Genomic DNA, 17,826 nt, shown 5'->3' on the forward strand with positions numbered 1-17,826 from the left:
TCAAGAGCTATCACCATCTCCCAGGTATTCTAATACCTGGTTTTCATGGAGATGATACCAAGATGCTCCAAGTAAGAAATAACAGTACCTTTATTTACCAACCAATGCTAGACACTGGCTAACACTTCTAACACACTTTATTTTGTTTCATCTTTATTATAACCTCACAATGTGTTCTTCCCCATTTCACAGACCAGCCTCTGGCTGTGCACAGTTTAAAACTCATTTCCCCTCCTCCACTGCCCAGAGATTTCCCGTGCCAAGCACGAGTACTTTCATAGCGAGAGTCAACGTCTGGCCCTGCCGTTTTGTGTCATGATGCCAGATGGGCCAGCCCAGTGGGCTGGAGGTGTGTACCTGGAAGCCATTCCTATACCGAGATAGCCAGCAATAAAGTGACCAAACACAGAAGTGACTTCGATCCTCATAAATCTATCTCACTAAATTCAGATTAAATGTATCTCTAACTCAACTGCCTTGGATGACTCCAACCCCATGCAACAGGCGGGGGAAATATAGCAGAGGAGAAGCTGAAATAGGGTGAGAAGTTGACTCATTGAGCCTTACTTTTGCAAATTTTGCAACAAAAAGGCAAATATGTGAACACATTGCTAGGACCCCTCTCAGGGCCTCAAAAGGGGCCCAGAAGCTTAAGCTTTATTAGCTTCATGGTAAATTGGCCTCTGCCCAGGGATCCTGCCATTGTCCAAAGCATTTGGCATTGACTTCAGAGCTCACTTCATGCTTGTCTGAATAGTCTCACTGGTAGCTTTAAGGGTTGATTGGACTTTTGGAAGCAGCCAAAATCCTTTGGACTCAAGTGTTGTGGTTCAGGTAATTGGTCAAGCTGTGGAGTCCTGTTTCCAGGTTAGAACTATGGTGGTGTTCTTCTGCAGATCATTAGCTGAATCTGAGAACAGTTCTCTGAAGCAGGATGTTTGCCCTGAAAATCACAAAATATAGCCCAGGATCATTCCAAGATCATTCAACAAAGAAGCAGATTCCAGTTTGCATTTCCCAAGACCCAAAGCCCAGACTGTAACGCAGCCAGTTGTCTGCCTCCTTCAAGTGCACAGACAGTGGAACCCAGGGCAGAAGTGCCCCTTGGCTATACACTCCAGACTCTAGGGATTTGCTTATCCTTACGGCTAACAACTACTATGAGCTGTCTTTGGGGAAAGGTTTTGTTTTGCCCAAACTTCATCCCATGGCTTTAATCCCGCTGTATTTGTCATCTTCAGCCTCACTGAATACAGAGAAAGAGAGGCTTCGACCAGCTTGCCAGAGAGGTAAATAGGTTTAAACTTCACCACAGATGGTCTCATCTCTCAGTGCCAGATTTTCATCAACAACTGGTGTGGCTAGTGACGTGGCAAAGAACCACAGCTAAGCCTGGCTCTTGTCCACCTCTCGGATAACAGAGACCAACAGGGAGATGGAGAAAACAGAGAGTTTGGGGTGGAGGAAGGGAAAGGGAACAGAGGGATTGAAGGAAAAAAGAGATCTCTCACGTTATAAGCTTGGAGAAGTATCTTAACAGAACGAGAATGGGAACTTAAGCATATTGTGTGTCAGACTTGTTTACTTTAATGCCTCAACCCACAAAGGACTGATGCCCCCTTTCATTTTGAGTCAGGCCTCTATCAACCCGAAAACATTCTTTTTCATTCTCTTCTTGGGTTTATGGACAGGGGAAAGGTAACATTTAAAAATTGTTTATTATTTTCAACTTTTCATTCTGTCTCTTCCCCTACATACTCAACCCCTACTTTCTCACTCTTTCCAATTTCTTTTCCTCAAAAACATGGCAATTAGAGGAAGTATGTGTTTGCCAGTGCTGTGTGGCCACACCCCAGCATTTGACTATAATGGGGAGAAAAAAGAGAGGGAACAACAGAAAGAAGGAGGGGAGGGGAGGGAGAGGAGAGGAGAGGAGAGGAGAGGAGAGGAGAGGAGAGGAAAACCAAGACTTGGCCTGTTATCTTTGGGTTGCCAGAATCCTTCCCTAGCAAACCAGTGCCATGCCATGGTCGCGTGCACACACGTGTGTGGGCACTGCACATCTCTAAGCCTGGGTGAACACAGACCACTCAGATCTCCATAAATTTCTGGGATACAGGAGGCTGAAGAAATGCTACTAGCAGCCGTCACGGTCCAACCAATTATCCAAGAACTGCTCTCCTGATCAGGTTTTGTGCTAAACTTGCCAGAGGAAGAAAAGAAGGGCTGATGACTGCTTGTTTGGCATTTCTTTGTAGTTGGGGACTTTTCTTCCCCTGAGGTGGTTGTTGTTGTTACCCGGAGTTGTGTGAAACCCCTTCTGTGCAGAAACTGGAGCTTCCGCTTTGAAGCTGAAGTGTCTTTGTTCTTCACCTAAGTTGGTGCCATTTTCAACAGGAGCGTTTGTATTGAAGTCTGGTCAATGCCCACCACCCAGAGTTCAGTGAGGCTATTTGCCAGGGAGAAAATACAGGGATGGTGGGGCCGGAGGGGACAGTTGTGGGGTGGGGACAGAGGAGAGATGGGGAGGATTTGCCTGCATATAAAAGTACAGAATAAGATGCTGTAAAAGTTGCTTTGGATTGGTGGCTTAGAGCTCACTGTTCTCTGGAATTTGAATGCTCCAAAAAGGAGTGTTTGGGGGCAGGAAGAGGAGGGGAGAAGTGGGATGTATTGTTGGATTGCAGAAAAAGAAAAGGGAGTGAAATCAGACACTTACAAAATATAATTCTAGTAGAACCCCTTGATAACTGGCATGGAAACCAAGAATGGGTTTAGGAGATATTAACACAGAGGGCAGTCGTTTCTAGGGTTTTCCCCAAACACACCAATCTCCCTTTTTGAAACTTATATTAAAATTTTAATCTAGGACATAACTCAAATGTATCAAATACTACATTTCTAATGCACTGGAGTAAAGTTGATTTCCATCTCATCCAGGCTTAGGTTTCAAGGTTGGCAAATATTGCTTATTAGCAAAGTCAGCTTGAATATCCTTAAATCTCCCATTAATTTGCTATGATTTGTTTGTTGCTGTGACAATTCAGCTAGGTCATGTAGTTCCTCCTTCCGGGAGGGAGTTGCCCCTAAAGTTGGCATGTGACTTTGCTCCTAATTCACCTCCACTGTATGTCAAAGCATTAACTTGTTGGCTCAGCCCTACCATTAATTAGCAGGTGAACTCGGGCAAGTAACTGAAGCTCTGGGCACTTGCCATGTATTTGTGGACTACATGGCTTGGAAGCCCCTTGAGGACTAACAACCTATGCTCTGCAGTTAAAACCTCATCCGTAGGCTTATAGCATCAAACTGGATTTTAATGGTATGCTATACATTAGGTCAGTGACAGCGTCACTCAAGTAGGGAAAGGTCATCAGCATATGGGACAACCAACCAACGTGGCTCTGTTCTGGAGCCAGAAGCTCCTCCCCAAACTGATTGGACACCTGCAGTCCTCAGTGAGTACTGCAGTGCTTGGTGAGTACTTGGGGCTCAGTGAGTACTCGGGGCTCAGTGAGTACTCGGTGAAAACGGGTAAATACGTTATTACTAACTGGGAAAAAAATACATCTCAACCCAAACTCTGGGCCAGCAGTCCCTCTTCTTCACGTGTTTTGGGATGACCTATGGTGTATGTACACTCACAATGTGGCACCCCTTCAAACCAATATTCTTGGGATATTTATTCAAGATGCGGAGTTGGGGGAAAAAAAACCCTCATTTCAAAGTAACAAAAAATTGTTTTCAGAAACTGATTCGTGTTACTAATGTACTCTCCTTGGCTGAATTAGATTCAATATACAAAAGGAAATTCAACAAAATATAATGGGAAAAGATGAATGACTTAGAAATACGTTAAACTTAGATGTAATGAGCTCTTACATGCAAAAAAAAAAAAAAAAAAGTACTCCTTATATCTTTTGAACTACAAATGAAGAAACCCCAAGAAGTATCTCACAGGGTAAATCATCAAACTGCACTGACTGGAGACACATACATGGCAGGTGTGAGAAAATGAAGCTTCCTTTGGTGGAAATAAATGCTGGAAGCCTGCTGGCTGAAAAGTCAGCGCAAAGAATTCATGGCCCTGCCACTTTTCAACAATACAGTCGCTTGTTGAATTAATGACCTAGCTGGACACAAGAAGACTGAGCCGTTCTCTCTTCTGCAGAATCGTACTTTGGCCTTAGAAATGGAAGCATCTATGAACATGGCTATTTTGCTTGCATTTATCCAGTATCAGCACCAAGTAATCATCAAAGAAGATCATCTTTCTGCATGAACGTTTGATAGCCAACATGAGTGGTGCTGAAACATCCAAAGTGCTCCATACCTTTTCAAAAGTCTGTTGATTCTTCCTGGAACCACCACATCAGCCTTGCGCCCCTGGTGCAAAAGCGACTCCTTAGACAGGGTAAACACCGTATTCGCTGGCGTAGCCTCTGGGTGCAAATCGTGGCCGTAGCCCCAAACCGGGCTGGGACTCAGTGAGCTCACCACCATCACGCGCATAAAGTGAAAACAAACAGACGCTTGTCCTACTTAATATTGTGTCCGGTGAAACAGGAGATAGTATTACTTTCATTAGAATTGGCTCTTTAGTACACAGTCTTCAACTCTCCATGACGGTGTGGGACAAAGCACTTCCGCCTACTGAAGTATGAGGATTTGCTCCCATGGATGTCTTGAAGGAAGGCACTTGGGTGCTTGAGTTGCAGGCGGAATCCGTTCGTGGAATGCCATTTTTTTCCTGGAAAGAATGGCTTCTGTTACAACCGTGGCTATTTAGACGTGAGTATCTCGCCAACATTTTCCTGGAAAATGAACAAAGTGAGCCAGTCACTTGTCACTTTCAAGAAAACCGCTGACAGTATTTCAAGTGACGAAACTTGAACTTCCCAACGCAACTTAGAATTTTGCTAAGCTTATCACCACCAGCTTTACAGCTTCCCTGTATTTAAAGACTCTTCTGGGGCGCCTGGGTGGCTCAGTCGGTTGAGCGGCCAACTTCGGCTCAGGTCATGATCTCGCGGTCTGTGAGTTCAAGCCTCGCGTCGGGCTCTGTGCTGACAGCTCAGAGCCTGGAGCCTGTTTCAGATTCTGTGTCTCCCTCTCTCTGACCCTCCCCCGTTCATGCTCTGTCTCTCTCTGTCTCAAAAATAAATAAACGTTAAAAAATTAAAAAAAAAAAAAGACTCTTCTGATGAGGTCAGCAGTGATAGTAATACCTTTTTAAAACGCTTATGTTTATTTACGATGTTTCATTACCTTAGCATATTTACATTATGTGTATATTATTACCTGATGTTTTATAGTGAGATGCATCTATGGGTCACTCAGAGAACCAATATTTTCCAAGTGACTAATACCTGATGTGACAAAATCACACCTAGTTAAAAGATCCATTCAAAGTGCAAGGTAGACTGATACATTTTTATCTGACAGAATACAAAAAGGCTGTCAATTAATTTCAGATTTTCCATTGCAACTAAATTTTAAGAAACCATCACTTTTGTCAAGTTTTGGTATAATGTGAAAGAGGAATATCCATAATTATTAGAAAAGGCTATTGAAATATTCCCCCCTCTTCCAACTACGTAGCCTGGATTTTCTTCACGTACTTCAACCAAACACCATCTTGCAACAGACTGAATGCAGAAACAAATATGAGAATCTAATACTTACTAAGCTAGGCATGGAGGTGTGTGAAAATGTGAAACAATGGTACTTTTGTCACTAAATTTTTTTGTGAAAGAAAAATAATAAGATACTGTTATTTTCATTAAAGTATATTATTTATGTTAATTTTTTGATAATAAATCTTTTTTAAATATTGTTTTAATTTCTAATACTACATATATATAGTACTATATATCCCGCATCAACAAAAGTCTTTTTGGATCTTCAGTAGTGTTCAGGAGAAAATAAAGGAGTCCGAAGACCAAAATATTTTACTACTGCTGATTTATACTTTTATACTTATTGTATTTTCCTCTTGTTTATTCTCCTGTCTCCCTCATTATACTGCAGTCCTTAGATAGGATAAACACTGTATCTCATTTGAATCTGTAAGTATCTTCAGTGCCTAGTTCTCAGCAGATACTAAGTAAACAGTCACGGAAGGAATGAATGAATAAATTATTCAAACTTCCTGTCTGACAGTTTCCTGTGTTTTGTAATATTGGCCTTGGTCTCGCTGACCAAGAAAAATGTCAGCAGTTACAATGTTCAGGTCATGGAGGAAAACATAAAGGAAAACCATACCTTCTTTTATAGATCTTCTAAGATCATAACATGACTTACCCTTCGAGCCTCACCGCCACCAACTCTCTGCCTCATGCTTCAGAGCATCAAACTGCTACTGAGTCATTCCTTTTTAAATTTTTTTAACATGTATTTATTTTGAGAGAGACGGAGTGTGAGCGGGGTAGGGGCAGAGAGAGAGCGAGACACAGAATCCAAAGCAGGTTCCAGGCTCTGAGCTGTCAGCGCAGAGCCCAACACGAGACTCAAACTCACGAACTGTGAGATCATGACCTGAGCTGAAGTCGGATGCTTAACCAACTGAGCCACCCGGGCGCCCCTGAATCATTCTTTATCATTGCCCCCCACCCCCGGCACCTGGCAGCTGTTCATACATATGCACTCTTCACAGTTCTAACTCTGAACTTGGAAGATTCAGACCAGGCTAGCCAATGAGGCATCTCTCTGTCCTCTGTGCTACTGTAATGCACTATGTATATCTTTTTCATTGCTCAGGCAACATTTTGCCTATAATTATCCCTTTGTGGGTCTGTCTTCCTTTCCAGACTGTCAGTTCACGCATTTTTGTGTCTTCAGTATCATACATAAAGTCTGACACTTTATTGGGTGCTTAATAATATTACTTAGACTGAACTGAAATGCTTCCCGTCCATAATGTTAAAGTTTAGGTGTAAGTCATACAGACCCCATTCAACTTCAGTTTTATTGAGCACTCATATGTGCCACTATGAGTGGCATTGGGGATTACAAATATTTGTATCAATGGGGGGGGGGCAGGGAGAGAGAGAGAGAAATGGCAGCATGTAATAAACAAGCTACATGCACCTGTTTCTATAGAGCCCGGGGAAAAGCACATTTTTCAGCAAATATCTAGGACGCCTTCTATGTGGCAAGACGCTGTGCAAAACACTAACGGAAGCATGTGCTGTCCAATGAACTTAATTAAAGTCAAGTCCTGTGGAGCAGACAAGTAATAAACAAATGTCACATAAACAAGTATATAATGACAAGTGGTAAAATAAAAAATAGTGTAACGACACCATTACTAGGGGTCAAATTTAGACTGCAGAGGGGAAAAGGATCAGAATAGGTGTTTCTGAGGAAGGGAGTTAAAATATACAGAGTGTAGGCATGTTTAGAAGTGAACCACAGGAGTGCTGAGAAAAGCGTCCCACGCAGTGGGCCAGGCTTGACATGAACGGTTTCACCGGGCTGGAAAGCTGGAGAGTGGGGTCTGGAGGATGGGAAAGGGTCGTTCTGCTACGGCTTGAAGAAGCCTCCAGCTAAGTTCGGATGCTTCATTTGCCTCTTGTGATATGCAGAACCACAATTCTGGGCGGTTTACGTTCATCTCCCACAAGCCTCACAAGATAAACGGCGCCTGTTTCCTCAAGTAACTAAGAGAAAAGTTTTCTTCAGATGCATTTCTCCATTAGCACTTTCCCCATAGGGCACCTAAAAACTTGATTTATCATAAATGTTTCACCCAGAATACACACAGTAATACAAACGTGGCATATTTAAATGCGCTCCTCAGAGAAATTTGCTGGCAGCGATCACAAACCGTAAATAAAGGGAAAAAATAGCCCCGCTATAGTTGTTGCCAGAGCGAGTAGACAGAGCCCTGCTCAGGCTACTGCCCAAAGCTGAAACATAACTCAAGAGAGTCATGGCAACGTTAGGGGAACACCCATCCTGGAGCTGAGACCAGCTCTTACTGAAGGGTCAGCCACTCGACCAGCAAAGCTCCATGAATTTCCTCAGCTGCTTTGTTAGACGCGGGGAGGGAGGAAACGAAGGCCGGCTAATTAGCAGCATGGGTGCCGTTGGTTACTTGAGGTTCGCCGTCTAAGTTCAAACCCAAGCCCGACCGTCTACCAGCTCTGTGACCTTGGTTATGTTATTTGACCTGTCACTTCCTTCCTCCTCCGTAAAATGAAGTAATACCTATTTCATAGATTAGCGTGAGCATTAAATGAGATAATGTAAATCAGCGCTTAGCAAAGCACTCATTAAACGTCGGCCCATATCCAATCAGTTAAGAGTTCTTTCAAGACTCACCACGCCAGGCTTAAGACCGGCTTAACTGCCCGTTTTATCTCCATCTGTAACCACTTGTTTGGCATCTTATGGACACGGTTTTTGTAACGAATCACCCTGTTTTAGTGTTCTTGCAGATATAACACCCATGTTATGGAACTCTAGCCAACCAGCCATGCAAGCAAACTACTTGTTTTCTCCCCCTTCCTTATTGCTCGGAACCTTTATATCCTGTTAAAAACATTCTGAGAAAGCCCTCTCTATTAATATCTAAAGTAGGATCCTAAAGAGCCCTTTCTTCGCTGAATTTGCCAGCTGCCTCCTTTATGCTCTCAGCAGACGCTGCAGTTTGAGAATGGCAGTTCCCCCATGCTGTCACTCACACCACAAACCCCCACCCAGACGTGGGCACTTCACAAGTACTCACTTCACATCCGGCAACACCTTGAAACCAAATGCCTGCCACACTTACCCTAAGGCTGGGCAAAGCATGAAGGAATCACAGACTTTGATATTTTTCCAACCACAAGCCCCCCGAAAGTCAAATGTGTGTCCGTGAGAGAAAAGTGACTCTTTCTTACCAAAGCCACAGTGGAACAAGGATCAATAGAAACCACATCAAGATTGTAAGAAGTAAGAAAGACTTTCACAAGTGTACCTTTGGTTTAAGCATGCCTGAAATATGAAATAACTAAAACAACACCCTTGACCCTTGCATGAAGACTTTCATAGTAATATCTCAGCATCTCCAATGAAAGAAAGTACTTAGAACCTTGAAACACTTTTTAAAACATGCAGACAGTTTAATTTAAGGGGTCTTGTGAACAGTTCGTTGTCAGGAGTTTCTAACAACTGTTATTTCTTCCTGAGTTCCAAGAACCAAACACTCTGAAGTTTACATTCATACGGGATGAACGAACCCACCACCGCATTAAAAAGGATAAACTGTTTGATGTGGTTTTCTTTGAGGGACAGTTTAACACCCATACACACCCCCCAGACCCCGTACCTGGCAGATGGCAGAAAGGCAGGTGGCCTCCCACGGTTGGGGCCATACTAACACCACATACAAAATTTCAAGCAAGTGTTGCCAACCAGAAAAGTAATTTATGACCGTAAACAAATGGTTCTCAAAAAAAAAAAAAAAAAAAAAAAAATCTGCCAGGTGATAGAAAGCGGGGACAAAAGACAAACATTTGGCAAGATAGCATTTAAAAAAGAGGAAAGGATGGACAAAATCACCATGCAGAAAGTTCTGTGCACCTGACGGGTGGCGCGCAACAGGGCTTGTAAGTACCGAGAGCAGAAGTCTGACATAAGGTTATCGTCACAATCACATGGCTGTGCCCGGATTCTTCAGTTCTACCTCCGTCAGAACGGTCCACATAAAACCTTTGGGTCTAGAATGTGTTCTGGAAGAGGCAGAACTTTAGGTTTTGTGAGGAGAAACTTGACTTTGGCATTAGAAAGAGGAAAGGGGGAAAAAATCCTCATATTATGGCCACTAAGCATACATCTAATTCTTGGAGAGCCCTCAAAAACAGCTGCTGGTCCTAAATTCAAGAAAACAACGTGCAACGTTTTAACAAGCATTTGCTCTCCTGATTGGTATTGGCACTTGGCTTTTCTGTCTTTTAAAAAACATCCTTATTTTTGTGATTGTGAAAATAATACATGTTAATTGCAAACTAAGGGGCTCGGAGTGAGTATTGAATCCAGTTAGACATGGACGTCAATCCAAATAACTGTACTAAATATGGTTGTAAAGCAAGGGCTTCTACAAATTGCTCTTAAAGGATAAAACATAAAAAATTATAGTGATAATTGAATAAAAATAATTTAGTGCTGAGCCCCAAATTATATTTTCAAAAAGTGGGAAGTAAGGGTGGAGCTGAAAAGATACAAGAATATGAAATTCTTTGTCTAGAAAAGGGGTCTCAAAAGATTCATGTGTATTTTCTACATTAATAATTAAAGAGACATTGGTCAAGGACCAATTTACTTAACTTAAAAAGAAATAGAATTAAAATAGGAGATGAACTTTCTAGAGGACTGTAGAAGATCAAAGAAAGTATAGAGTCTCAGAAGGGAAAAATCTAGAAACAACAAAGAAGCCTAGAGAGAATAATTAAAATGTGACCTTAGAAATAAAATAAAAATAGTTACATCAATAAATGGGTTGAAAAGTGCAAAGAATTTCAAAATAAGTTTTTAAAATTCAATGATAGTTTAATAAAACTAATAAACCTATATTATAAAGATACAAAAATGTTAAATGTATTCCTTTCCCCTTACAATACAGATACAATCCCCCTGATCTGATACAGAAAAAATGCAAATTCAAGGCATAAGCATAAGACAAAGTATGATTTCATGTTGATATGCGGCTCAATTCATAACAAAGATATGAGTTAACAAATTTTATATACAAGAAACGCATGGCATTCAGATACACAAAAAATAAAACATAGATACCAGAGAAAGAAACTTTGAAAAATTTGTTTAAAAAAAAACCAACAACTGGTGGAAGGGATTGAGGAGGACAAAAAAAAAAAAAAAAAAGCAGAATCAATAAATACATTCAAGCATAAAATAAAACTTTAAAAAGTTGATGGAATTTACCAACCTCCTCTTAAATCTAAATAAGAGAAAAAATAGATTAGAACGAAAAAAGTGTACGTAACCACTGACATGACGATTTTTAAATTATAATACTCTAATTTTATGCTAATATAACGGTGAGGTGGGCCGTAGTCTCAAGAAATAGAAATTACCAAACTTGGCTGAGGAACTTAGAAACTTCTACAAACTAATAGTTATTTAAAAATCAGAAAAGGTGGTCAAATAATAGTAAGAGTGTTGTTTAGTGTCTACTATGTGCTCTCTCTTGTATCAGGGGCTTTATTCATTGTCCCTGATATAATAACCTTATAAGGTAGGTATTACTATCTATAGTGCTCTGTCTCCGCACCACCCTGTATTTCTGTTATCAAGAAACTCATTAGATTCCGTTCTTATCATCTGTCTTCCCTACTAAACTCTAAGCTCCACCAGGACAGTGGTGGGTGTTTTGTGCCCCCTATGGAGACATGGGGCATCTCCACGTCTCCGGCATCTATATTTGCATAAAGCCTGTCACACAGAACGACTCAATAGACTATTTATTGAAAGAATAAGAACTCTGGGAGATCATAACATAGAATAGTATAGTAGGGAAAAATTATAGTCCTGTCTCACTTATATATATGGATGCAAAGATCCTAACCTATATATCCTATCTGATAGATAGATAGATCTTATAGATACTGTATCCTAATATATATATATATATAAAGTATATATATATATATAATAATATATATATATAAAATATATATATATATATATTCAACTATAACGTAATAGTTACATTCCTAAGAAACCTCATATTATTAAGAACTGTGTTATAAAAACAATTCTTTCTTGAATTATGGTATGTGCTTAATAAGTAAAGCCTTTGCCTGAATCTTCCAGTACTGTCATTCGCCCAGGACTTCTTATACACACTTCACAACGTTATCATCGTTATCAGACCACTTTTCCTTTTCCCTTGTACTATTTCCATCAGTAAGCTGATACCTTCAGCTGTCACCCTTGAAGTACTAGGCTATTGCTTTTGTCTGCCAGCACCTCCCCTGACCCTTTTCTGGTAACAAAACTGCCCCTGAGGTAGAGGGCCCTTGACCCAGGCTGGGCTCTGAGACTGCCTCAGCCCACACCATCCCCGGCCACAATGATTAGCCCCAGGGATGAGCACCAATCCAAAATGTGTGGTCCATCACCCTAGAGACAAGACATGCCAGTTTTCTCATGCTTGTTCCTCGTCCTGAGTTCTTACTATTCAGCCATTACTTCAAGTGGGCAATGCTCCTCATATTCTCCTTTTCTTGGGTTTCAAATTACTCTGAGTCCACTTCTATTACAGGGAAGGAAGAAACCCCTTAATTGATACATCCATGTTTTAATGCTAAGTCACAAAGCCATTCAAACAAAATAAGAGGTTTTTTCTTCTTTTTTCTATTGCAGTGTTAGTTCCTGGTATCAATGGTGCCTCGGGCGGTCAGTCTAATGCAAAATGTGTTTGCTAAATAATGCATCATATTGTATCCAGTTTGCCTCAGGAAAATGTGTGCTGTAAGGAAATGCCAGCACTGGAACAGGATAACCTGTCAGAGATTAAATTTGATTTGGACTTCTGTCCTTTTCCAAAGAGGAAACAGAGGACAGCCTTGGTCTTCCTTGGAAAATGAATTCCTTCTAAGACAAAGGCCGGGTGGGGTGGAAGGTAGAGGGTTGGGGAATAGACAAATTTAAGAGGCTTCTGTTATACCAGTCGTGGCCTCCCTTAGGTAATAAGCTCTATTGTCTTTACCCGAGAAGGGAGAGTTGTCAAGCGTTTCCATTAAAAAGGAGCATTCCTTTTTGATTTAATGGCACACACAGACCATGATAATATTTGAATGCACGTTGGGGTAAACAAAGAAGTTGGTCAATCTCTTCGAGGTTGGTTAGGGGGTTCCCAAGAGACAATCCAGGTAGTAACTCTTGGCTCTGACCCTCTTTTATTATCTCTCCCGGGACAGTGACTACATCCAATGCCTCATTTGTGTTAAGTTCAATCTACAGGTATCCATCTGTTTTTTTAGCCGTATCATTGAACAGAAAGCTGACTCAATTTTTGAACAAAGGTTTCTCACAGGATGCTTGCAAACACTGCGTATTCCACTTGTAATAATGTTTCAGAGAATATCTTGGTGTGCCTTAGTTGAGGATAATAGTTAATATTCACAGTTGGTTGTTTCCATCTCTTCCCAAGGAAGAAAGAGGAGAACAAATAATTAAATGTGTTTTGAGCTCATGGGGACTTCAGGTATATAAAGGAATTTGGAGAATGTTATCTCAAAAGACACTTAAAAGCTGATTAAGACTAAAAGAAATGTGCACACATACTCACCAAGGAAGCAAAAATGCTCATGATAGACTAAAACTGAAACAACCCAATATTCATCATCAATAGAATGCATAAATACATTCACATCATGGAATACTATATAACAATGTAAGGGGAAAATGTAGAACTACATGCAATGAGGCACATGAAACTCAAAAACCTAATGTTTAGCAAAAGAAGGCAGACATAAAAATTGCTACCTGTATGGCAAGGATATGGAGAAAAAGTAACCCTCATGCGCTTGGAAGGAATGCAAACTGATGCAGCCACTGCGGAGAACAGTATGGAGGTTCCTCAACAAAGTAAAAATAGAATTACCATATGTTCCAGTAATTCCATCGCTAGATATTTACCCAAAGAAGGCAAATCATGATTTCAAAAAGGTATATGTACCCCAATGTTTAGGGGTATTGTTTACAATAGCCAAGATATGGAAGCAACTCAAGTGTCCATCAATAGGTGAATGGGTAAAGAAGATGTGATACATATAATATTATTCAGCCATAAAGAAAGAGTTATACCTTGCCATTTGCAACAGCATGAATGGAGCTAGAGAGTATAATGCTAAGTGAAATAAGTCAGAAGAAAGACAAATACCATATGTTTTACCCATATGTGGAATTTAAGAAACAAAATAAAGAAAAAAGAAACAAACAATAAGTCAAATTCTTACATGCAGAGAACACGCTGGTGGCTGCAAGAGGGGAGGTAGGTGGGGACATGCGTGGAATAGATAAAGGGAATTACGAGTACACTTATCTTCACGACCATTGAGAAATAAATAGAATTCTTGAATCATATCCAAAATATATAAAGAACTGATGCAACTCAACACACAAAAAAACAAATAATCCAATTAAAAAATGGGCAGAAGACATGAACAGACATTTCTCCAAAGAAGACATACAGATGGCCAACAGACACATAAAAAAGATGTTCAACATGACTAATCATCAGGGAAATGAGAATCAAAACTACAGTGAGATATCACTTCACACCTGTCAGAATAGCTAAAGTAAAAAACACAAAAGAAACAACAGATGTTGGTGATGGTGTGGAGAAGGAACCCTTGTGCACTGGTAGTAGGAATTCGAACTGGTGCAGCCACTCTGGAAAACAGCATCGAGGTCCCTCAAAAAATGAAAATAGAATTACCCTAAGATCCAGTAACCACACTACTGGGTATTTACCCCCAAAATACAAAAATACTAATTCAAAGGGATACATGTACCCCTATGTTTATTTCAGCATTATTACAATAGCCAAATTATGGAAGCAGCCTAAGTGTCCATCAATAGATGAATGAATAAAGAAGAGTGGTGTGTGTATACACACACACACACACACACACACACACACACACAAAACACACACACACACACACACACACACACACACACACTGGAATATTATACAGCCACAAAAAAGAATGAAATCTTGCCATTTACAACAACAGGGATAAAGCCAGAGAGTATAATGCTAAGTGACATAAACAAAGAAAGACAAATACCATATGATTTCACTCATATGTAGAATTTAATAAGCAAAGGAAGAAAAGAGAGAGGGACATAAACTAAGAAACAGACTCTTAACTATGGAGAACTGATGGTTACCAGAAGGAAGGTGGGGAGGGGGACTAGTGAAATAGGTGACAGAGATTAAAAAGTACACTTACGATGAGTACTGAATAATGTATAGAATTGTTGAATTACTATATTGTACACCTGAAGCTAATATAACTGTTAACTAGAATTAAAATTAAAAACTTAATTTAAAAACAAAAACACAAAATGCTTCAGGAGAGCCTGGGTGGCTCAGTCGGTTAAGAATCCAGCTCTTGATTTCAGCTCAGGTAATGATCTCACGGTTCATGGGTTCGAGCCCTGCTTTGGGCTCCATGCTGACAGTGGGGGGCCTGCTTGGGATTCTCTCTCTCCCTCTCTCTCCTCTGCTCCTCCCTGCTTGTGCTCTTTCTCAAAGTAGACAAATAAAAACTATAAAAAATACAAAATGCTCAATAGTTTACATTTGAAAATTTAAAAAAAAAGAATTGTTGAATGTTACATTGTACACCTGAACCTAATATTATACTGTATGTTATTTATACTTGAACAAAAGAAAAAGACAAAGAAAAAGAAAAAATTGCCAAATGTATATAAAGTCCAAGCTCAGACAAAATCGATCCACGCCGTTAGAGGGTGAGTAGTGATCAGAAGGAGGTTACCCTAGGGGATGGGGGAAAGGTACTTCTAGAGTTCTGTTCATGTTCAACACGGTAATCTGGGTGCTGGTTACACAGGTGTGTTCACTTTTTGTAATTTACTGAGCCGGAATCCTATTATTTGTTCTTCTCTATATGTGCACAATACTTTGATATGAAAAATTTTTAATACCCTTCTTGTTTTTAGAGAGAGTGCACATACATGAGAGGGGGAGAGGGGCAGAGGGAGAGAGAGAATCTTAAGCTCAGCGCAGGAGCCAGCACGGGGCTCAATCCCACAACCCTGGGATCATGACCTGAGCTGAAATCAAGAGTCGGACACTCAACCAACTGAGTCCCCTGGGTGCTCCTGATATGAACATTTGTTATTGATACTATTTAGAAAGAAGAACAAGCAGAGGGTGGGGGGTGGGATTTTCTCAGCTAGCAAATCCTAACTTTTTAAAATTTATGGTACAGAGAGCCCACGATAATATTTGAATGCATATTGGGGTAAAAAAAAAAAAAGAGAGAGAGAGAGATTGGTCAAGCTTGAAGAACTGGCCCAGGGCCTCCAGTTGTCCTATGGGCTGAGGATCAATTTTTTAGAACTCTCCCTTGTCTTCACTAGTAGTATGTCATCTGTGACTTTCTCTTCTAGCCAGACAGATCTGCGTACAAAGCCAGGAAGGACTGGAAGAGCGTGGCTTTGGACACTTAGACCTGTAGAATTGCATCCTTCCTCCTTATCCACTGACCCTCTCCATCTGTGGCTTACAAACCCAGTGTGGCCAGTTTGGGCCACTGCATAGGCATTAGAGACCCTATTTGTCTTCACAGTGCTGTCCAGGTCTCACCACACTAATGCTTTCCAAATTGCTTTCTCCTGGAGAGTATCTGTTTCAAATTATTGTTCTCCAGATGTTTTGGGTTCTCTTTCTCCAATCTGAATCACATCTGGCTATTTCCTGCTTATATCCCTGATCTTGGTCTGCTTTTGGTATTGCTTTTCTATCTTCACTGGAACTTTCAACACCTCCCATTTTTGCATCCTCCAAGCATTTTGTTAAATCAATTATATCCATTTTTCAAGGATCTCAAAGAAAACAGTCAGCGGGAGCTTAGAAGGCCCAGATTTATTTCCTGAGATGATGCTATGTGGTTTCTACAAGCCCTTTGCCTTCTCTGGGTATGATCTGTGAATTGAGGTAACCATTTTCCTAGCTCTTCAACATAGGAATACCCGTAAAATTGAGACTTAAGATTCCAAAATGTATTCAAAAAGAAAATGAATTCTAAACCAAGAAGTCACCACAGGCCATCATCATTAAAACCTAAATCTCCAAATCTATCCACTCATTTGTTCCGATTGATTTTCACACCAAAATCTTTATGAAATCTACCTCTCATAGTTGTCCATTGATGACGCTGACTCAACCCCTGGTAATTGAATTGTTTCTGTATCATTGATCTATAATTAGATTTTACTATCCCATTCCACATTCCCTTGGATTTCTAATGCTCTATCTAACTCTTTTGGCCCCATTAAATAAGTGGCTTTCCCACCACCACAACACACACACACACACACACACACACACACACTCAAGCTTGTGTTGGGAACATTGTAAACCACTCCAGAAGTGTCTATACTCCATATTTAGAATGTCTTCAATCCAGGGATTTTTAGGCTTAGCTTTTATAGATCAGTAGAAAAACAAATATAACAGAGCTAACTATCACAAAATTATTCCCTGGAATTCCAACATCCTATGAAGTTCTAGTTCCCATGCTGGATATGGTAAAATAACTTACTCAAGTTCATACAGGATTGGCTCAAGGAAAGGGGCCCATGTCTCTTAATACCCAGTTATATTAGTTTTCTATGCTGCATAACAAATTACTACAAATTTAACCACTTAAATCAACACACACATGCATTATCTCATAGTTTCTGTAGTTCAGAAGTCCAGGAACAGCTTAACTGGATCTCATTCATCAAGCTGTAGTCTTACTATCAGCCAGAGCTGAGGTCTTATCAGAGGATCGACTGGGGAAAGATCTACTTCTAAGCTTTCATATTGTTGGCAGAATTCATCTATTTGCACTTGGCGGGACTGAGGTTCCCATCTTGCTGGCTGCCGGCTGTTGGCTATTCTCAACTCTGAGAGGCTGCTTAGAGTTCCTTATCATGTGGCTTTCTCCATGATGATAGCTTACCTCTTCAAAGCCAACATTGGAGAGACATTTTTTTTATTTCCAGTTTTATTGAGATATAATAGTGTATAAATTTAAGGTGTACAACATGTTGATTTAATACACTTATATATTG

At 40.4% G+C, this 17,826-nt stretch overlaps 1 long non-coding RNA gene across 1 annotated transcript in view; it reads right to left on the reverse strand.

The window, feature by feature from the left end:
* Positions 1–232: 232 nt before the first annotated feature.
* LOC145713081 (uncharacterized) overlaps positions 233–17,826 on the reverse strand; it is a 62,651-nt gene continuing 45,057 nt past the window's right edge. The window contains exons 2-3 of the long non-coding RNA XR_014136015.1: positions 4,334–4,750; positions 233–943 (exon numbers count right to left, since the gene is read on the reverse strand). This is a non-coding gene — a long non-coding RNA (uncharacterized LOC145713081). The remainder of the gene's footprint in view (positions 944–4,333; positions 4,751–17,826) is intronic.

Source organism: Panthera onca, chromosome D4 (genome assembly GCF_046562875.1).
Source record: "Panthera onca isolate mPanOnc1 chromosome D4, mPanOnc1 haplotype 2, whole genome shotgun sequence".
In the NCBI taxonomy this organism is placed as follows: Eukaryota; Metazoa; Chordata; class Mammalia; order Carnivora; family Felidae; genus Panthera; species Panthera onca.